Genomic DNA, 23,177 nt, shown 5'->3' with positions numbered 1-23,177 from the left:
TCCCCCATAGAGCCCATTCCCAGCTCTGGAGTGGCAGCCTAATTAATTGCAAACCAATTATTGGTTCAGGGTGGGCAACAGGAACTCAGCTCACCCAATCAGACTGCAGGAAAGGCCTCCTCCTACATACCAGCTATGAACAAGGAAGCAGAGGGCCCCGCTTCCCCGCCAAAGGATGCCATCCTACAACCAGAGAAACCAGCCCTTGGGTGAAACTACTGCCAGACCGATACCATGGTGGAGAGACAGCAAGAACACAGGTCTATGATATCACATTAAGCAGCTGATCACACTGCCCTCAGGGTCCACCCTACCTGTAGCCTCCCGATTACTGAGATAACAAATATCCATGTTTAATCCAGTCCCAGAGAGGTTTCTGTTACATGTGATCTAAAGCACCGCTGACAGGAACGGTCTGCGGAGCCAAGAGCAAGAGTTTGTAATTTGGCAAAAGAGACTCCTCTAAAGTTAATAAAACACTCACAGAAAACATTCCGCTTAATGTTAAAGAAAAGGGAGAAATTACAAAGATGAGTGGTTGCCTAGGGCTGGGCGTGGAAATGGGAGTGACTGCAAATGGGCACAAGGTTTCCTTTGGGGGTGATGGACAAGTTCAAAAATTAGATTGTGGTGATGGTTACACAACTCTGTAAATATACTAAAAACCACTGAATGGGACACTTCTAATGGGTAAATTTTACAGTATATAAATTAGATCTCAATAGAGCTGTTTAAAAAAAAAGGGGGGGACTTCGCTGGTGGCGCAGTGGTTAAGAATCCGCCTGCCAACGCAGGGGACACGGGTTCGAGCCCTGGTCCGGGAAGATCCCACATGCTGCGGAGCAACTCAGCCCGTGCGCCACAACTACTGAGCCTGCGCTCTAGAGCCCACGAGCCACAACTACTGAAGCCCGCGCGCCTAGAGCCCGTGCTCCGCAACAAGAGAAGCCACCGCAATCAGAAGCCCACGCACCACAACGAAGAGTAGCCCCCGCTCGCCGCAACTAGAGAAAGCCCGCGCGCAGCAAAGAAGACCCAACGCAGCCAAAAGTAAATATAATGAATAAATAAATTTATTTAAAAAAAAACTACATGGGAGCAGATGCTCATTCAGGAGAAGTCACAGGTTGAGGAGACTTTTCCTCCATCCACACCTGATGGCAGCACGCCCCTGCTTAAAATCCTTCCTTCAGTGCTTCCTGGTAGAATCCAAGTTCCTTACAAAGGGACGCAAGGTCCCTGTCACCTCCCGACCTCACTTTCCCCAGCTCCCATTTTACTCGCAGGCGAGGCTCACTTCCAGAAACTCATCAAATTGTTTCCCCTCTGCCTCTGCTCACACGGCACCTGCTTCCTAGCTCGCTCTAGCTGTCCTCTTCACTGATCTAGTCCTTCCTATCGTACCCCAGCTCTTAGGTCCTCTCCCTTTGGGTTCCCTGAGGAGACTGACTGCTTGTCACAATGGGTTGAAAAAGTATGTTTCTGGGTCTATCTCTCCCACCAGGCTAGACTCCAGGGCCTAGAACAGCACTCCAGACATGACAGACACTTGATGGACACCCACTGAACTGGTCTGAGCTTTCTCTTTGGGGAAGGACACCAGCTTCTCCTATAGGTCCCTTGTGTCATTGACATTGGGGGTGGGAGAGCCAGAGGTAGGTCCCGCATGTCCTGGCTCCCGCCCACACCCACTTTCCTAGAGCGACTTCAGGCTCAGCAAGGGACACAGGTGCCCACAACATGTACAAGCCACCCTGTAAGAAATCCCTGTCTCCGACCATGCTGAGCACTTCTGCTTCTTGGCTCAAACGCTCCCTGATGCAGAAGGTAATGGTGACAGTGCACAGCATCTCTCTCACTGTGTACAAGCTTTCAAGCAAAGGAAGGGCAGGAATGTCTGACTATTTTTTCTGATTATGGGGTGTCCTTATTTATTTTTAACCCTTAGACAAGGTAAGGAGCTGGGGTACCAAAAGTCACAAACGCAACAAGAATGGGAAACACTTGGTTTTAAAGCAAGACTACACATTTTAAAAGGGACCCAACAGATGCAGGAATGTTGGCAAGATCGTCTCCACCTGGTGTCTGATCTTCCTGCAGATCTCAGGGGAAAAGATTAATAGCAAAATTTAAGAAATGTTAAAAAGCCAGTTCCTGGAGAGTCTCAGTGTTCAAAAAAAAGAAAAAGTCACTCTGTGAAAGGAACAACCTGCAGAAACCCACCATGGAGTTGGCGCTCCATCACAACAAAGATACGGCCCAGCCCTCCTGCTTGTCCCGGCTCTCGCTCTCGGAACACCACCACAAATGAAACTCCAACACAGGAGCGAGGAAAGAGCTGAAACAACACTTCAAATATTCACAACGGTGATTTCAACTCCTACCTCATAATCATGACTCCTCTTTCCCATATTTGGGTCCCAGCTTCCCTGGACACACTCCGGGAACCTTCACACACATTATCTAATGCTGAGCAGGTCAGCAAACCAACCGTTAAGTACTCTCCTTTTTCTCTATGCTCCCTGATTTAAGCCAGCCTGGGCACAATCAAGAACTGGTCAATTCCCTTGGCGGGCCGGGGTGGGCGGGCTTTCTCAGGGAGTTTAGATCAAACAGGAAGCCCTTGGGATGTCAGATAGTTTGTCTTTAAACATCTCAATCTGATTCCAACAGTGAAGTTTTCAAAGCTGTCATTATCCCCCTTCTCCCCTACCAAAAGAAAAACAAAGGTGACAGATTTATTACCAAATCACTTCAGTAGCTTTTTTTTTCTCCCTAAATACCTGCCTAGCCTCAGCCCCTGTGACTCTAATCCAATCAGTTTGGTGTGTGGACTGGGAATCCATGGTGTTCAAACTCCCCCAGGTGATTCAGGGGATCAAGACAGCCCCAAAATAGAGGGCTGGGTGAAAAGGGTCAGTTACACCCTTGTTACTAAAAGAAGCATCAATCTCGGCCTTCCCCCATTCACCCAGCCTAGACCCCCTGAATCCGAATCTGCATTTTAACAAGATGGGAAAGGACGAATCTGGAAAGCTGGAAGGCAGGATAGAGCTTGAGAAGCTCGGGCTATACCATCACCTGGCTTCACAGTCTCCTAGGCTGTGTTTTATTTGTTTCCCCTTCACAAGTGAGAGACGCAGCAGTGGGAGATCACCATCAGAATTCACATCCCACAGTTTGTCAGGATCTTACTGATGAACGACAAAAGGGCCAAATCCCGCTCCCTCCCTCCCACCCTCCCAGAAACTATTAGATTAAATGTAAAGGGAGTCAAAAGACTAGACACAGCCTGTTTTTTCAATAAAAGCAATACATTTTTCCATTTGTGCTGGCAGCGTCAACACTTACATTACTGCGCATGTTTAAAGCTACCAGCCACATTCGACTCCTACATGGGCACAGCAGCAGGACCTGCAAAGTCTTTGAATATTAAAGAGCTCTACGTGGACCCAAAGCACGCCAAGGTGAATAATTCTTAGGACTCATGAGAACTATTAATTGCATCCATTCTTAAAAATCAATATACTTCAAGAAACTTTTTAAAAATTCATAAGCTTATTTCTCTTGTTCAAATAACATCATAAGGCCTTCACAGGAAGTCGTGGTTCCAAGTGAATGTAGCTGCATATTAAAAAAAAAAATCTCTCAGTAGCCTAACACCCAGCTCAGCAAAGATTTCTAGCAGGTTCTTAGAACCTGACAGATTATGGTACCCGGTACCCCTCATGCTAATTAAGCTCTGCATTGTTGTTGTTGTTGTTTTAAAATTTATTTATTTATTTTTGGCTGTGTTAGGTCTTCACTGCTGCGCGCGGGCTTCCTCTAGTTGTGGCGAGCGGAGGCTACTCTTCGTTGCGGTGCGTGGGCTTCTTAATGCCGTGGCTTCTCTTTGTTTCAGAGCATGGGCTCGAGGCACATGGGCTTCAGTAGTTGTAGCACGCGGGCTCAGTAGTTGTGGCTCGCGGGCTCTAGAGTGCAGGCTCAGTAGTTGTGGCACACGGGCTTAGTTGCTCCGCAGCTCATGGGATCTTCCCAGACCAGGGCTTGAACCCGTGTCCCCTGCATTGGCAGGCGGATTCTTAACCACTGTGCCACCAGGGAAGTCCAGTTGTTGTTGTTTTAATGTAGCCAAGGCCACCCAGACAATCCTGTACCCCTGTACCATAGTACAATCAGGAGTGAGAGAGCATGGACTCGAATTAAACCACCAACAGGTTCAAATTCAGCTCTGGCATTGAGTATTTGTTCTCCCCTGGGCAAGTTACTTAAACTCTCTGGTCCATGGGAAATGCTGTATAAGAGCAGACCTACTAGAGAAGGGACTTGAGGATATGGGGAGGGGGAAGGGTAAGCCGGGACGAAGCGAGAGTGGCATGGACATATATACACTACTAAATGTAAAAATAGATAGCTAGTGGGAAGCAGCCGCATAGCACAGGGAGATCAGCTCGGTGCTTTGTGACCACCTAGAGGGGTGGGATAGGGAGGGTGGGAGGGAGACGCAAGAGGGAAGAGATTTGGGAACGTATGTATAACTGATTCACTTTGTTATAAAGCAGAAACTAACACACCATTGTAAAGCAATTATACTCCAATAAAGATGTTAAAGAAAAAAAAAGAAATGTTGTATAGGAGTTTGCTGTTTTTCCCTCCCAGTATGTAGTACCATAAATGATACAGATAAGAGAACTATGTACACAGGAGGTGCTCAATTATTACTACTGGTTAGAGAACACTCCACCCAGATTGCATTTCCTTCAACGAATGTTTCATTACCCAACACGAGCAACCTTCTGGTTGTATCAAGAGAGGTGCTTGCGGGAAAGTTCTTTTTTCTTTCCTCTAATGGCAAAAAAAAAAAAAAAAAAGAAAAGAAAGGAAGAAATCAATGAATATGTAAAGTTCTCCCCCTCAAATCGTGTACTTAATATGGTTTATTTATATTATGACATTTATTCTCAGTGGATAAGCATTATTATAGAAAAAATTATGAAAAGCATTTGAGCAGGTGAAAAATGCATTCTACAAAACAGCAGACTGGTACCAATGACATAACACTTATTGAGATCACAGATGCTGCTTTCCAGAACGTTCTGGGTAGGCAAACGCCAGACAATTGCCTTCACAGTATTAATACTACGTAGTAATATGTGTAGCAGTAAGAGAGCAGAGGGAATTGGGATGTTGAAACTGTTTAAGCTACCCATTTTCAACTGTTTTTAAGCACTCATAACAAATGAACAAATGATAGATCATTCAGTGTATTTATTAAAGCCACTTCCCTGGGCAGTTTCACTAGCCAACACTTTAACGTAAACTGAGTTGCCCTAAGAATTAAACAGTAATGTTCCTTTATTTTTCCCCCCACCAGAGGCTCATTTTCAGAACACCCATCCTTCCAGTTAGTTCTTACGAGGCAATCATGAGAAGTCGGGCTACTGGTGTTCAGATACCAAGCCTGACCTATAATACAGCTGCAATCTCCATCAAGTCAGGTAACTGCTGTGGGCTTCAGTTTTCTGTCTGTAATACAGGAATAATCACTACCTGGGGTGGGGTTGGGGTGAGGATTAGCTGAGTTAATGCACATTCCCTACAATTAGGAGAGGAGTAAGTAATACACCGTTACTGGATAAATAATAAGGCCTCTACTCACAACAGCAAATTCACATTCCTTTTCACTCTGTGCCAGGTCCTGAAGTGGTTATAAAAAAGGTAAAATAGGCTCTCCCCGTCCCTCAAAATGGGGCGGGGTAGGGGAGAGGAGTAATTACTGTCTGTGTTTAAAAAAGAGAAGAAGAATGAGAGCAGGAGGGAACCCACCCACTACTTCCTCCCTGGGTTTAGCCTTGACAGTGACTCAGCTGCAAGGGTCGCTCTCATCAGCAATATCTCCCTAGCGCTGTGACCTTCTAAAGCTGAGGGGAGCCAAGCTTGTTCATGCCTCAGGGCCTTTGCACTGGCTGTTCTCGACTTAGATGGCCCGAGTAATGACAGGAACCTCCTCATCACTCAGGTGTGAACTACAATGTCACCTCCCCCAAGAGGCCTTCTCTGATGACTCTGGCTGAAACAGCTCACACTCCACCGGTCAGTCACTCTATCCTTTCCCCCTCCTGTATTTCTTTGTTGCATGTTTCATGGTTTACAGTTTGTTTGGGTTTTTTTTTTTTTTTGCTTGTCTGCAGTTAGGCTCTCTTTCCTCTGTTACAATGTACGCTCTCTAAGGGCACAGACCTTGTGAAGCACATTCCTAAAATGGCACCTGGCACACGAAGGGCATTCAGTGTACAGAGCTAGGTAATATATGTGTTTGATAGTTTCAACAGCTGTGTCATATCTGCGTCTGGTTCCGATGATTGCTTTGTCTCTTCAGACTGCATTTTCTTGCCTTCTGGCATGGCTTGTAATTTTTTGGTTAAAAGCCAGACATTTTGTATAGAGCAGTAACTACTGAGGTCAATGAGCCCTTAGTATGGGGATTTATGTTAATCTAGTCAACAGTTCGGCTATGTTGACGTGGGTTGTTCCTATGGACATCAGAAACTTCAAATTCCTCTAGTGATCTTCTTTTTTTGGTCCCCCTCTTGGCTTTGGGGTTTCCCTTTGTACTGCTCCCCAGAGAGAGCCTGTCTCTAGCAGCTCTCCCTGCTGTGATCCATTGTTGTTACTCCTGAAGGCTTGTTAGCATGCTGGGGGGGGAGAATAGGTTCTCCTCAGTCTTTGGAGCGCACATGGGGCCGGGGCCTGTGTCTGGGAGGTGAGGGTTCCCCTTCACAACAGCTTCTGCCCCTCTTCCGGGGACAGAGCTCCGCCACCCCTTTTCCCCAGCTGCAGGGGGTGCTCTCCAGCGTTCTTAGTCCACAGCCTTGATGCCCTTCTCCATGCAGATTAAGACTTTTTTTTAGGTGAGGTGGGGGGCTGGGGCTGAGTGGAATTCCTTCCCCCAGCTGCAATGGCATTTCACCAGTGCCCTCAGACCATGTCCTTCCCCCTGCAGAATAAGCCTTTTGTTCCTTAAGGGACAAGGGTCTGAGTGGATTTCTCAGTGGCTCCTGAGCCAGTACCCCCAGCCCACACCGTGAGTTTTCTCTGGATTTTCCTCAGTCTCCCCTGTGAGAGCCAGGTGGGGCTCCTGGAGGGAAAGCCTGCAAAAGGGTGGGACCCCCTTCTACCCCAGTGCTGCCTCCAGGAGCTTCACACTCAGGTTAGCCCACACTCAGCCTCCGGCAATCTGTCAAAACTTCAGCTTCATCTTTCTACCTACTGCTATGGTGTCTGGTGGCTTCTGTCTCTAGTAAACAAAAGTCTTCTGTCTCAGAAAGTGCCCCCCTCTCTCTCCAGATTTTGAAATGGCCGTCTGCTCTGCGAACTCAGTTCTCTATTAATATCTAGTCTGTCCAGATTTTTTCTTATAAGCGTGGGAGGGACGTTTTTGCAGCTCTCTACATCTCTGAGCTGAAACCAGAAGTCTCTTCACTGGTTTTTAAAGAATCAAAAGTAAGTATGACAAAATGGTAACATTTGATAAAACTAGGTGGTGGGTAGGTAGATGTTGTTTATATTCTCGTGCCCTTCTATTATTTTAATAGTTCAGGGACATTTCAAGATCAAGGTGTGGGTGGCCACGGTGGAAAACAGCACTATTGTATAAATAGACTGAGATATGTATACAACATTTGGTTCTTGTTCAACAATATATAGAAATCACCTGAATTTTAAAAAACAACCATCATTTTTGGCAACACTTCAGAAACTGTCATGAAAATACATAAATCACCCCAATACCATTAAAATTTAGTGTTACAGAACTAAAAGAAGAAACTAAAATAGAAAAATTAATGTCCTGAAAGAGAACAATTTGTGCATGTTTATAAATCAAAGTATATGACAATATTACATGTTAATTGGTTCACTGTCCTTTAAACTGATAGCCAACCATTATTATTCATATTCATGGGAATTTGAAGTTACTAATGCATGTGCCTGTGGAGCATAGGTCATTCCGCAAGTGCTGGATCCCAGGCTGCAGTATATCAGGCAACACGTGGGAAGCTAACATCGCAAACCTCGGACTGCCACACCTCCCCTTACCTGCATTCCTAATTTAATATAACCGTTAATCGCATATGAATGAAAGCAGCAATGGCTTGGTAAGATCCATCTCATGCAAAGAACTTTCCCTTTTACTTAAATAATTCACTACCTTAGATAATAGCAAGTAAATTATACGCTATGAAAAAGAATGAACCATTAATGACTCCAAAACTTCAGATTAATCTTAAGGATTGTACATTAAATTCAATTAAACTAGATGAATATTTAACACACTTCTTCTCTATACTTACGACCATTCTAGCCACTCTGGGGAAAAAGCGGGTAGACATGAATAACCTACCCATCTCTGCCATCACAACAGACCCCATGGTGGGTTACAGGGCTGAGAGGAGCCTGCGTGACCACGCAGTCTGGGAATGGCAAATGCCTGGCACAGGCCAAGAAGGGCCCTACGGTACGTTGCGTTAGCAAAGAGGTTGACTTTTAATTAATTTTATGCTTTAGTATTCACTTGCACATGCCAATTAAAAGGAAAAAAAGGAAATACCATTTTAAGTAAGGTGGATGCGTTTGGCTTTTATTGTAATGAATGAAGACAGGCCTAAGTTTGGCTGTAATGAGCCTTAAATGGGATGACTCCACCAATGATCAATCTATAGCTTTAATTACCATGTGTGGCTCTGTTAGACGTACCCCAGGTAGAACTGGAATCAGAGTGACCAGTTAGACAGCTAAATAACACACTTTCCCCTGCCTGAGAACCATCGCTTGTCAACTGTGCTATGTCGTTACCAGAGCTGTTTACACAACAGCTACATCCCTGCACTGCAACAGGCTCGAAATTAAATTGCACCTCCAGCTCGAGGGCTGGGGATGATGTTAGGCTGACAGTTGGCAGCACCCCAGACTGATGGTCACCTTAAAATACCTGTTAATGGGGCTTCCCTCGTGGCACAGTGGTTAAGAATCTGCCTGCCAATGCAGGGGACACGGGTTTGAGCCCTGCTCCGGGAAGATGCCACAGGCCCCGGAGCAACTAAGCTCGTGTGAGACAACTACTGAGCCTGTGCTCTAGAGCCCGCAAGCCACAACTACTGAGCCCGAGGGCCACAACTACTGAAGCCTGCGCGCCTAGAGCCCGTGCTCCACAACAAGAGAAGCCCCCGCTCGCTGCAACTAGAGAAAAGCCCACAAGCAGCAACAAAGACCCAACGCAGCCAAAAATAAAGATAAATATTTTTTAAAAATACCTGTTAATGGAACCCATTCAAATTCAAGCTTTAATAAAGGGATGAGTTAAACTGAATTAAAAATATCAGAGGTCGGGGCTTCCCTGGTGGCGCAGAGGTTGAGAGTCCGCCTGCCGATGCAGGGGACACGGGTTCGTGCCCCGGTCAGGGAAGATCCCACATGCCTCGGAGCGGCTGGGCCCGTGAGCCACGGCCGCTGAGCCTGCGCGTCCGGAGCCTGTGCTCCGCAACGGGAGAGGCCACAACAGTGAGAGGCCCGCGTACAGCAAAATATATATATATATATATATATATATATATATATATATATATATCAGAGGTAAGAGAAAGGTATATGGATTTTTAACCACCACTGACAGGAGAAGCTCACACTATAATTGCACGGATTATATGTACCAAAGAGATCATCTGTCATGTGACATTTTGAACCAAATAACAGAGTGTTCCCTGAAAAAAAATATCAATAAGCACAAAGAAGCAATTTCTCAACAGTTGAAACCACACAAACCTGACACGCTCCAGTTTCAAATGTGTTTCAAAATTCATATTATGTGCCACCAGAGCCTAGTGTCATAATTATTCATTTAACACAGAATAGCCGAAGCTACTTTCATATGGCAGATGTACTTTTTTTGTAGTCAGGTTGGCAATTATTCCAGTTTCAAGATTTGGAGAGAAAAAAGTTGTGCACACACTCACGATTTTGCCACTGAGAGGAATAGTTAAAGATAGAATACAAGCCAAGCTGTGAGCAGTTACAGAACGACAGCAATAAACCTGATTCCTTTTCTATTTGTGCCCATGAAGGCCTCAATAGTACAGTGTGACTACAGGTCTAGCAGTTATAACTTGATAATGATTATGGTGTTAAACACTCATGGTGAATCTTTTGCCCATAATCTGCCAACCTATTGATTTGAATGCCGTTTCTTTACTATGAATCGTATGTGGTCAGAAAACAAATCCTGAGTAACCTAAGCCTTCAGCAGCTGGCATCATGTTGCAGACAATGAGATGCTGTCCAAACACGCACGGCCTTGCTAAGAACATATTCACGTTTTAACACATCAATGCCAATTATAGTTATTACAGTCATGACTAAAATGCACATCTATGGTAAATCTTTTAAATACAATTTGAATTTATTTTTTTCTTCCATGATGTGCAAAAACCGGTCCTTTTTCATTGTAACCTGGCCCCCCACTGTACTGAAACTAGTTATCTCAGATCTTGACCATGGCCTTGTTTTACAGCCAGGAAAATTACAGCCCTGAGAGCTTCAGCACGGCCACCAATGAGCTGTCCTGCCTCCTTTGAAGAAAGGCTGGGTGTAAGAGGAGACAGCGGTCACAGTGTCCCCACACCACCTGGGAACGGAGCGGCGTCCCAGGTCTCTCGGGGGAGCGAGGTCCACGGCTCCTCGCTCTAGGCCTCCATCTGGGACCACCTGCCTCAAGAAAGCCGGGGCAGGATGTGGTTTGGCTTGGACAACCTCCTGGCTCACAAACGCAGGCCAGCCCGCTTTGTTTTCCACCCGGACACCCAGACACAGGATATCATCTCTTTGTCGGTTTTCTTGAGACAAACGTGGTGGTCCCAGAGGGAGGATGACAACAAATGAAACACTCCTTCCTTCATGACGAGCAAAACAGGCAGCGAAGGGCGAAAAGGGGCCAAAGTCATGCACCTCATTCCACAAGGAGCTAAATACATCTGTGTGTGGCTTTCGTGTTAACGTATGCGGTGACCACATATTAAAGAGACATTCACATTTTCACCTTTACTCTCCCTGAAGCTCCCTCGAGAACTTCTTGTCTCATGTTCCTCAGTGGCAGAAAGATGATGAAATTTACCCCTGAGCCTGGGGGCAGGGGGAAACACATTATTTCAAAGCCCCTTGGGAGTTAAGAAACTAAAGTGAAATGAAACATCTCCTGGGCAGCCCTTGAGGTGTGCTGCCCACCTGCCCCTTCAGGACAGACCTCCTGTCTTCAGCATCTGCCCCAGATCCTAGGCTGCTTTCAAGCTGAGGTCGCGCTCCCCTCGGCAGCCCCTGCCAATCACTGCCCTGGGGGGCAGGCAGGGAGTGTCAGCGCCTGGCCACTTCTGCCTGTTTCTGCCCATTTCTGGTCCTCCGTTGGGCAGCCTTGGCTCAGAAGCTCCCTGCCAGGCTGACTGGGACGAAGGGCATCGCAGACTGTGGCCCTCCCTGCACAGCTCCCCCACCCTTCCATCTTCCAGGGCTGCTACTTCCCCCACCACAAAGAAAACCTGCACCCCTACCTCCAGCTCAGCACCGCTGCCCACAGCATCCAACTGACAAACACCATCTCTGTATTTTTTCAGTCTCTCAGAGTGGTTGAATACTTCTATTAATAGCTAATATTTGTTAACTGATTAATAAGTATCAAACACTCCTGTGAGTTGCCCTACACATGTGATCTCATGCATCCTTCCAAGGACACTAACAAAGAGGTATACCATTGTGGCCTTCCCATTTTTCACAGGAGGAAATAAATGGATACCTGGGCATAGGGATTAAATAGGTTCCCCAAGGTCTTGGGGCTAATAAATGCAGACTCCGGCTTCTAGATCACTGGGCACAAACTGCTCCAGGTCAAAGCCCGCTGAGTCCTGGGCACAGACCGCAGTAAGGACGTGCTGAATGTGGCTGACCTCACCAGGCTCACAGATCACAGCAGAAGAGGCTGAATGAAATGACTTAGTAGAAAGACAAGGGCACAACAACAGGCTCTCTTCCAGCACACAATGTATTGTGGGGAAGGGGGAAGATCAGCTTTTCAATATTACCCATGCTACAGACGTTTTTACATATATAAAGAAACCTTAAATGAAAATATGATTTTTAAAAGGTCATCATCGGGACTTCCCTGGTGGCGCAGTGGTTAAGAATCCGCCTGCCAATGCGGGGGACACGGGTTCAAGCCCTGGTCCAGGAAGATCCCTACATGCCGTGGAGCAACCAAGTCTGTGTGCTACAACTACTGAGCCTGTGCTCTAGAGCCTGCGAGCCACAACTACTGAGCCCGCGTGCCAGAACTACTGAAGCCCGTGCGCCTAGAGCCCGTGCTCCGCAACAAGAGAAGCCACCGCAATGAGAGGCCCACACACCACAACAAAGAGTAGCCCCCACTCGCTGAAACTAGAGAAAGCCCGCGCACAGCAAAAAAGACCCAATGCAGCCAAAATAAATAAACAATTTTTTTAAAAAGGTCATCATCAAATAAAAGTCAAATGGATGAGTTGAAAATCTAAAACGGAGAAGTTTAGTTATCATGCAACTTGTTCACATATGAAAACTTTTATTCTAAAAATTACCATTTTTATTTTAAACAACTACCAATGATTCCATTTCATGTTCTTCAATAAACTTTGGAAGATGGTATACATTCCTTAAGGGCTCCTTAAATAAAGATTTTATACAATGCATCAAATTTACTTTGTGCTATAAACTTGGAATGTTCTGCTCCCTGTTTTTGGAGACGCCAACTTTTTTTTCACCTCGAAATTTATCAGCCTGAAGAATTCGTACATTTGGCGGGCATGTGAACCTAACTTTTTTTTTCAATTCTAACTCTTACAATATGATTTAAGAGCTCCAGTACTACCGATCACATTTTTTAAAACCTTAGAGACATTCTGTACTTAAATGCATGAACATAATAGGAGAGTGTTATATTTTGCAGTTAAGCATAGTAGCAATTTTCATTTATATGCCCAAACCTGGACTCATTCTGGAAGGGTGGGGGGGAAAGCCCCTACCCTGAGCTCCCCTTATGCCAGGTGCTCATCATTATTAATAACAATATTCATAATGTGTAGCTGGACTTAACATACATTATTATTTATTCATCCTTGTGTTCCCAGAGCTCCCCAGTACCTGGCACGTGAGAAAATAACTGCAGCCCTTACAAAAACTCTACCAGGATCTGAGTACTGTCTCCTTTCACAGATGACGAAGCTGCTTCAGGAACTGCCCTGGCCGTCTAGTGGTTAAGACTCCTTGCTTCCACTGCAGGGGGCGTGGGTTCGATCCCTGGTTGGGAAACTAAGATCCTGCATGCCGCGCAGCACGGCCAAAAGAAAAATTATAAAAAAAAAGAAGCAGCAGCTGCGTCAGAGGCAGAGGAACCATCCGAGGCTGCTCCACTGCTCGCCATGGGCAGCGATCTGGGCCCAGCCACCTCCCCCCACCCAGAACCCCCCTTGCCGTTCATGCCCCACGCTGGGAGCCACCTGCGGAGAGGGCCCGGGCCCAAGTGACCACTCTCTCCCCCTGACCTGAAGCACCTTCTCCTCCTACCTTCCAGAACATTCACTTGCCTGGCTCTTCTCCTCCCCTTCTGACCACTCCCTGTCAGTCTCAATTCTGGTTTCACTTTCAACACTGGAGGACCCAAGACTCCTCTCGCCTCTGACCACACTCTCGCCCCTGGTGATCTTGATCTTTGAAGGACCCCCAAATTCCTATCTCTAGCCTGGCCCTGCCCCTTGAAATCCAGACTCACCTCCTCAAACTGCTTGCCAGGGCTCAGTACAAAAACCTTAGGGTCACCCTTCTCTCCTCTCTCCCTCTCTCACAATACACATCCAGCCTTCTCAGCAAATCCTGGGGGCTCTAACTTCAGAAGTATCCAGAATCTGACCACTTCTCCACTGGTCTCCCCTGGATTCCTGCATTGGCCTCCAAACTGCCCTCCCTGATTCCACCCTTGCCCCTTGCAGTCTGTTCTCAACACTGCAGCCAGAAGGAACCAGTGAGAGCATCCCCGGCCAAATCACTCCACTGCTGCCGTGAAAACTTCCCATCTCACTCAGAGTCCCAGGGCTTACAGTGGCCCCGTGACCTCTAAGCCCATCCCCTGCTGCTCTTCCCTGGTTGTCTCCTCTCCAGCACAGTGGTCTCTGTTGTTTCTCCAATGCACCAGGGACTTTCCCTCCTCAGGGCCTTTGCATGTGCTATTTATTGCCTCTGCCTGAAAGGCTCTCCCACAGATCCCCACAGGGCTCCCCTGCTCACTTCCTCAACTCCTGACTTAAAGGTTACCTTTTCAGTGAGGCCTTTGCTGGCCTCCCTATCACAAACTGCAATCCCATTCCCAACATTCATATTCCCCCTCCCCTGCTTTTTTTCCCTCCAAATACTATATAACTTATTCATTATATGTAAGTCACACAAGAGCAAGGATTTTTGTCTGATTTGTTCAGTGTCTTCCCTGGTGCCTATAACACAGCAAACACAAAATAAACATTTGATAAATGAATGAAAGAAACTCAGAAAGCTTAAATAACTTGCCCAAGGTGGGAGGAGAGCTCAGCTCTCAGCTCTCTGACCCCAAAACCAGCGCTCTGAGTCACCATCTGTGATAAAATAAAGATGCTTTCTTTTTTTTCTTTAAGTGAACGGTCTTTTTATTGCCTGTGGAAATGTCAGGGTGGCCTTTGGTTAATCCCCCCCAATGAGGTGAATGAATAGGAGGCATGCAATGATGACACCCATGTTCTTCTCTCCAGGAGAAGGCTCTTGCCCTCCTAGGCCCTAAGGGTCAGAGGCAAGTAGGGCCAGGAGGCTCCAGAGGAACACCTGTCCAGGCCCACCATGCTGCAGAGGCCCAGGCCTGCTGCCTCCCTGACAGCACAAGGCCGGGGAAGGCAGTGTTTGCTACACTGCCCCTGTCCCAGCACCCCCACGCTAGAACATGCAATAATAAGCCCCAACCCCCCTCCCCCAGAAAACACTGCTAAGGCAGTCATGTAGGACTTCAAATATCAGCTGGCCCCAAGCCACAAAGCCAGAGCATTAGGGCTCTGCCCGGAAGGGGTCGCTATCCTAGGCCAGCAAGCAGCGATAGAGAAGATACAATATTAGAGTAAATATCAGAACTTGAAGCAGGTCGCTCCAAAGTGGGAGCTCGTGATCCTCGCCCAGATCAGCCTCAGGGACCCACTCTTCTGCAGCCTCAGGGGCCCACTCTTCTGGCCGGATGGCACGGCGGTCGAGCCACGAAAGAGGAGATGAAGGCGAGGACACGGCAGAGGTGGAGGAGTAGCTGGGGTAACGGGACAGGCCCAGGGAGCTTCTGGAGATGTTGGAAGCTGGGCGGTAGTGTGCGATGCTCTGGTAGGCACTGTCCCGGCCATACACGTGGCGTTCCCTATCGTTGCCCTCCTCTTCAGAAGAGAAAAGACCATCATCGCGACCCTGGTGCTGAAAGGTGTCAGCACCACGGAGCGAAGCCGAGGGCTGGCGGAAGCCCTCGGATGTGCCCGCAGACTCAGGCTCCCCGTAAGTCGTGGTGGTCAAGTAATTCTCCTCACAGTAGTCACGATTATAGCTCTTGCTCTGGTAAAGTAAGGCGTCCTCTCTCTTGGGCAGATCGTACACATCCGAGTCCACGGACGCTGAATCTAAGTCCGAGGACCGACGGGACAAAGAGGAGGACGATGAGCTAGAGGGCGAGAGCCTCCACCTCTGGGTCTCATACTCGAAGATTTTCTTTTCGTAGAACTTCCGATTGGAACCGACGACGGGCCCGTGTGGGATGTTGTACTGGCGCAGCAAGGCAGCCAGCTCGGTGTCTGACAGGGCCGCGTAGTCGTCCATGGCGGCCAGCGGGCAGCAGAGGCCTGGGGGTGGCCCGGGCCTGGTGTTACGGGCGGAGCTACGACTGCCTCAGAGCGCGACAGGAGCAGCGCGAGCGCCTCGGGAGCGGCCGCGTCACGCCTGCGTCACAATCGCCCGCGTCACGCCTGCGTCACAATCGCGTCCAACCGCGGCCCCTGCGGGCCCCGCGCCCTGTCAGTAAAGATGCTTTATCACTGCACACTCAGATACCTACAGACCCGATAAAAACTCAAACCAAGTTACATAGCGAGGGGTCCATTAACCCAGCTCATTTGCTGCTTTCATTAACCTGATATTCTCTTGGAAGACTAGGGGGATTTAAAAAACAACAATTTAGAAAAAGTAACATACACCTGGGAGCTACCCCAATCACAAGAAGCTGAAGGATGAATGCACCTCAATCCCTGAGGAGAAGTAAACAAATCAGATCAAAATACATACTTTTCCATTTTAAATAAACTTTTAAAAATCTGAGAAATAAAGAAACCAAAACCCCTACTATTAACATTTTAGCACTTTTCCCCCTATACACACTGTTCGGTAGTTTGTGTAACATGCTACGTATACAATTATGTACCCTGCATTTTCACTCACAGCATACGTATTTTCTATATTACTGCGTACATCCTTATAGCCCCCAAATTTAAGGCTATGTGGTATCTTGTCAGCAGGCAATGAACTCTAAGCTGGTAAAAAAACAAAGAACATAAGCATCAATTCAACATGGAAGCCTGAGACCGCTGCTCATCATGCCATCTTCAAATCGACTGCTAGCTCCACCACTGAACTTGACCCAGCTGCATTTCCCAGGGGCCAGGAGGATCAGTTCCTTTGGCAATCCTCGGGCCGTATCGCTTCTGGAAGTCACAGCTTAAGACCACGGGTTATTTAAGTGGCCACTGCCACTACCGTGCAAAGAGTAAGGGCTAAGTTTCCAACGGTGCCAATAACCACAAGTGTGGGGAAACAAGCAACAAAGATAGTCACCCATTCAACAAATATGGAAAAGCACTGCTGTGCGCCAGGCACCGAGGACACAATGCCGCACAGAGGCCATAGGGAAGAGGGACATCGTCAAATAGCCACAAAAACAGATTTTAAATCCCAAGGGTGACAAGTGCTACTGAGGAGAGAAATATCGCACCACAAAGACTCACAGAAAACGGGTGTTTATAAGAGTCAGGAGGTTGAGGATGGTTTCCCAGGCAGAGAAGGCATTAATGGGGTGCAGGGAGGGGAGGTGGGAGACAAGGCCAGAAAGAAAGGTGGGGGTCGGCAGCCCATGGGCTGACCACGTTCAAGAGTTTAGTCTCCAGCTTAAACCAAAGGAAAGGCCAAGGAAGGATCTTTAAAGTATGTGCAGTGCCTGGGGAAAGGAATGTGATCAGATTTGTATTTCAGGATCATCACTGGAGCCTCAACGTGAGGCAAAAGCAGGACGGCCGTCAGAGCAGTCCCAGGATGAGCCTGCCCCAGGAGACGTGCCAGGCGGTGTCCTACACCCAGGCCCTTTCATCAACACTGTCTCCGAGGCCCTCCACCTCCTCTCGCCTGCACCCACTTCTTTCCTCCTCCACTCTTCTCTCCTCCCGTTCTGCTTCTCTCATTGGCTCTGCCGCTCTCCAGGCCAACCACAGACAGGTCAAATGGTGACACCTCCCTGTACCTGCACAGTGGGCGGGGCTCCCCTAAATCCCAGCCATGCCCAACACAACACAATGCAGATGACAGAATCAGACCACGGGAGAGATGACTGGAACACCCAGGACAGGCTGGAGAACTATGGCGTAAGGAAAAGAGAGGATGGGAAAGTGGTTGGTTGTTTGCTTTTATTTAAAGGTTTTTTTTAATGTGGACCATTTTTAAAGTCTTTATTGAATTTGTTACAATATTGCTTCCATTTTATGTTTTTTGGTTTTTTGGCCGCGAGGCATGTGGGATCTTAGCTCCCCAACCAGGGATGGAACCCTCACCCCCTGCATAGGAAGGCGAAGCCTTAACCACTGGACCACCAGGGAAGTCCCTGTTTGTTTGTTTTTAATTTAATGGAAAACAAGAACAAGAGTTAGGAATCCTAAAACATAGCAATGCTGGGACTCACGAGCAGAGATACAGGTGGGTCTGGGGTACAGCCCGGATGTCGGGATTTTATAAAGCTCCTCAGTGGATGCTTAGGTACAACCAAAGGTGAAACCCAGTGGCATTATTTTTTTAACTTTTTATTTTGAAATAATTATTTACTCACAGGAACTTACAAAAATAGTGCACAGAGTCCCATGAACCCTTCACCCAGCTTCCTCCAGTGATGGTATCTTATATGATTAGAGTACAATAGCAAAAGGAAGAAACTGACATGGGTATAATACTGATAACTACACTATGCCTCTTACTCAGCCCTCATCAGTTTTTGCATGCCCTGATGCAAAAACTGTGTGTGTGTGTGTGTGTGTGTGTGTGTGTGTAACTCTATGCAATTTGATCCAACGTATAGATTTGCGTAACCACCATCACAATCAAGATACAGAACTGTTCCATCTCCACAAAGTAACTCCCTTGTGCTACCCTTTTATAGTTCCACCAGTCCTCTCCCCGCCCTGTCACTGTCCCACAGCAATCAGTAATCTGTTCTCCAACTCTGTAATTTTGTCATTTAGAAAATGTAATATAAATGGAATCATATAGTATATAACATTTGAGATTGGCTTTATTCCCAAAGCACAATGCCCTTGTGATTCATCCAAGTTGGTGCCTGTATTCATTCCTTTTTATTGCTGAGTAGTATTCCATTGAATGGATGGACTGGAGTGTGTTTTTTGTTTTTAACATCTTTATTGGAGTATAATTGCTTTACAATGTTGTGTTAGTTTCTGCTGTATAACAATGGAGTGTGTTTAACCATTCACCCACTGAAGGACATTCAAATTGCTTCCAATTCGGGGCTATTATAAATAAAGCTGCCACGAACATTCCGGTACAGGTTTTTGTGTAGACATAAATTTTTATTTCTCTGGGATGCATGTCCAAGAATACAACTGCTGGGTCACGTGGCAAGTGCAAAGTTAGTTTTATAAGAAGCTGCTAGACTATCTTCCAGACTGGGTGAACCCTTTTACATTCCCACCAGCAGCGTCTGAGAGAACCAGTTTCTCTATACCCTTGCCAGCATTTGGCATTACTACTATTTTTTTGTTTCAGCCATTCTAGTGCTCATTCTAATAGATATTAGAATACATAGTACTATCTCATTGTGATTTTAATTTTCATTTCTCTAATGGCTAATGATGTTGAACATCTTTCCACGTGCTTATTTGCCATCTGTATATCCTCTTCAGTGAAATGGCTGTTCACATCTTTTAACCATTTTTAATCGGATTTTTTGACTGCTTACTATTGCATTTTGAGAGTCCTTGATTCATTCTGAATACAAGTCCTTTGTCAGACATGTGGTTAGCAAATATTTTCTCTGAGTCTGTAACCTGTCTTCTCATCCTCTTCACAGGGTTTTTCACAGAAGTTTTTAATTTCTTCTGACAGAAGAAATCTGACTGATTTTTTTTTCTTTAATGTCCTTTTGGTGTGATGTCTAAGAACTCTTCACCTAGGCCTAGGTCCTAAAGATTTTCTCTTGTGTTTAATTCTCAAACTTTTATAGTTTTATGTTTTACAATTAAATCTATGATCCATTTTGAGATAATTTTTATAAGGTATAAGGTTTAGGTAGAGGTTCAGTTTTGCCTCTGACTGTTCAACTGACCCAGTACCATTAGACGAAAAGACTCTTTGTTTTATTGGATTGCTCTTGTACCTTTGTCAAAGATCAGCTGGACCTATTTGTGTGGGTCTATTTCTGGGTTCTCTATTCTGTTCCATTGACCTTGGTGTCTATCCCTCCACCAATACCACACTGTCTTAATTACTTTAGCTATTAAAGTAAGTCATAAAATCGAATAGACGCCTTCTACTTTGTTCTTCTTTTTCAAACTTGTTTTACCTATTCTAATTCCTTTGATTTTCCATATAAATTGAAAAATAAGCTAGTCTACAAAAAAACACTTTACTGGGACTTTGACAGGAACTACAGTAAACCTATAGATTTGGGGAGAACGAACATCTTTACCTTGTTGACTTTTCCAATTCACGAACATGGTATCTGCCTATCCATTTATCTCGATCGCCTGTGAATACCTTCATCAACATTCTGTAGCTTCAGCACACACATCATGTCCATGTTTTGTTAGATTTATACCTAAGTATTTCAATTGTTTTAGGATTGATTATAAATGGTATTGTGCTTTTAATTTGTGTTTCCATGTGTTCATTTCTAGGACAGAGAAATAATTTTTGTGTGTGGACCTTGTATCCTGTGATCTTGCTGAATTTACTTATTAGTTCCAGGAGTTATTTTGTAGATTTTTGGGATTTCCTACATAGAGAATCATGTCATCTGCAAACAGGGACAGTTTTATTCTTCCTTTCCAATTCGTATGCCTTATATTTCTTTTCTCAGCATTGTGCTGACCAGGACCTCCAGTACTGTGCTGAATAAGACTAGTGAGAACAGACATCCTTGCCTTGTTCCTGTTCCGGGGGCGGGGGAAGCATTCAGTCTTTCACCACTTTTAGCATGATGTTAACTGTAGATGCTCTTTATCGAGCTGGGGAAATTCCCCTATATTCCTACTTTGCTAAGAGTTTTTATCATGAATCGGTGTTGAATTTTGTCAAATGATTTTTTTGCATCAATTGATAGGATTATGTGATTATTTTTTCCTCCTATAGTCTGGTGATATGGTGGATTACATTCATTGATTTTCAAACAATGAAGCAGCCTTCCATACCTAGAATAAACCTCACTTGGTCATAGTACATAATTCTTCTTATATGTTGCTGGATTTGTCTTCCTAGTACTTTGCTGAGGATTTTTGTGTCTATGCTCTTGAGGGATATTGGTTTGTTGGGTTTTCATACTGTCTGTCTGGTTTTGGTATCAAGTTGTAATGGCCTCATAAAATGAACAAGGAGGCATTCTCTCCTCTTGTATTTTCTGGAAGAGATTATGTAGAATTGGTGCCTGTTCTTTAAATGTTTAGTGGAAATCTCCAAAGAAACCTTCTAGTCTTGGAGATTTCTTTTTTTGGAAGCTTTTAAATTATGAATTCAATTTCTTTAACAGTTATAGGACTACTGAGATTACCTATTTCATCTTGGATGAGTTTTGGTAGTTTGTGATATTCAAGAAATTGGTCCATTTCATCTAAATTGTCAAATGTATGTGTATAGAATTCTTTGTGGTATTCTCTTACTGTCTTTTTAATAGCTGCAGGATCTGTAGTGATAACCCCTGTTTTATTCTTAATATTGCAATTTATATCTTCTTTTTTATCTTTTTCAGTCATCTTAAAGATTTAACCATTTTACTGATCTTTTTAAAGAACCAGCTTTTTCACTGATTTTCTCTGTTGATTTTCTGTGTTCAACTTCAATGATTCCTGCTCTTATCTTCATTATTTCCTTTCTTCTGCTTGCTTTGGTGGGGGCAGGGGATCTTTTCTCTTTCTAGTTTCTTGAGGTAGGAACTTAGATTACTGATTTCAGATCTTTCCTCCATGCTGACTTAAATATTTAGTGCTATAAAATTTCCTCTCAGCACTACCTTAGCTGTGTCCCATAAACTTTAATATGCTGTGTTTTCATTTTCATTCACCTTGATGTATTTTTAAAAATTTGCTTTGAGACTTCCCCTTTGACTTATGAATTATTCGGAAGTGTGTTATTTGATTTCCAAGTGTTTGGAGATCTTCCTGTTATCTTTCTGTTGTCGGCTTCTAGTTTGATTACATTATGGTCAGAGAACATACTCTGTATTATTTCCACTCCTTTAAATAAATTGAGGTCAGTTTTATGACCCAGGGTATGGTCTAACTTGGTAAATGTTTCATGAGTACTTGAAAAAGATGTGTTTTAGGCTCTTTTTTGAGTGGAGTGTTCTATAAATATTAATTAGAACTGCTTGGTTGATAATGCTGTTCAGTTCTTCTATATCCTTGCTGATACCTTATTTAGTAGTTCTTTCAAATGCTGAGAGAGAGATGCTGAAGTTCCCAACTATTATTATTGTGGATGTATCTGTCTTTCAGGTCTATCCGTTTTTGCTTCATATACTTTGCAGCTCTGTTGTTTGGTTCATACATATTTAGGATTGTTGTGTTTTCTTAGTGTAATGACATTTTCATCATTGTGTAATGTCCCTCTTTGTCTCAGGTAATTTTCTTTGCTCTCTAGTCTACTTCATCTGATATTATACATAGCCATTCCTGCTTTTTTTAAAATTAATTTTTACATGGTATACCTTTTTCCACCCTTTTACTTTTAATGCACCTATAGCAATATATTTAAAGTGAGTTTCTTGTAAACAGCACATGGTTAAGTCACATTTTTTATCCATTCTGTTATCTCTATCAATTGGTATATTTAGACCATTTACACTTAAAGTAATTATTGATGTTAGGGCTTAGGTGTGCCATTGTATTATTTGTTTTCTCTTTGTTTCATGTTTATCGTTCCTCTTTCCCCTTTTTCTTGCCTTCCTGTGAGTTACTTGTACATTTATCTATAGACGTTTTGAGTATATCTCATTGTATAGTTTTTTATTGGTTTTTAGTTTTTTAGTGGTTTGGGTTTTTTTTTTCGGTTATTACAATATACATATGGAACTTACCAGAGACTACTGGTATCAATGCTTTCCCATTTCAAGTGAAGTGTAGAAACCTTACTTCCATTTGGGTCTTCGTTGCTGCACGCAGGCTTTCTCTAGCTGTGGCAAGCGGGGGCTACTCTTTGTTGCGGTGCATGGGCTTCTCACCGCAGTGGCTTCTCTTGTTGCGGAGCACAGGCTCTAGGCACGTGGGCTTCAGTAGCTGCAGCAGGCAGGCTCAGTAGTTGTGGTACACGGGCTTAGTTGCTCCGCAGCATGTGGGATCTTCCCAGACCAGGGCTTGAACCCGTGTCCCCTGCATTGGCAGGTGGATTCTTAACCACTGTGTGACCAGGGAAGTCCCTCTCTCCCCACTTTTTAATATTCTTTTAAAAAAATATTTATTTATTTGGCTGCGCCAGGCCTTAGCTGCGGCAGGCTCCCAGTTGCGCCATCTAGTTCCCTGACCAGGGATCAAACCCGGGCCCTCTGCATTGGGAGCACAGAGTCTTAACCACTGGACCAC

At 45.1% G+C, this 23,177-nt stretch overlaps 1 protein-coding gene and 1 pseudogene across 9 annotated transcripts in view; both read right to left on the bottom strand.

Moving 5' to 3' along the window:
- Window positions 1-23,177, bottom strand: part of SH3KBP1 (SH3 domain containing kinase binding protein 1) — a 344,093-nt gene that overhangs the window by 262,070 nt on the left and 58,846 nt on the right. The gene's annotated exons all lie outside the window — the stretch shown is intronic.
- Window positions 14,595-18,133, bottom strand: LOC137217495 (emerin pseudogene; annotated as a pseudogene).

This window comes from Pseudorca crassidens, chromosome X (assembly GCF_039906515.1).
Source record: "Pseudorca crassidens isolate mPseCra1 chromosome X, mPseCra1.hap1, whole genome shotgun sequence".
NCBI lineage: Eukaryota > Metazoa > Chordata > Mammalia > Artiodactyla > Delphinidae > Pseudorca > Pseudorca crassidens.
This window is presented reverse-complemented; position numbering and strand designations above follow the sequence as displayed.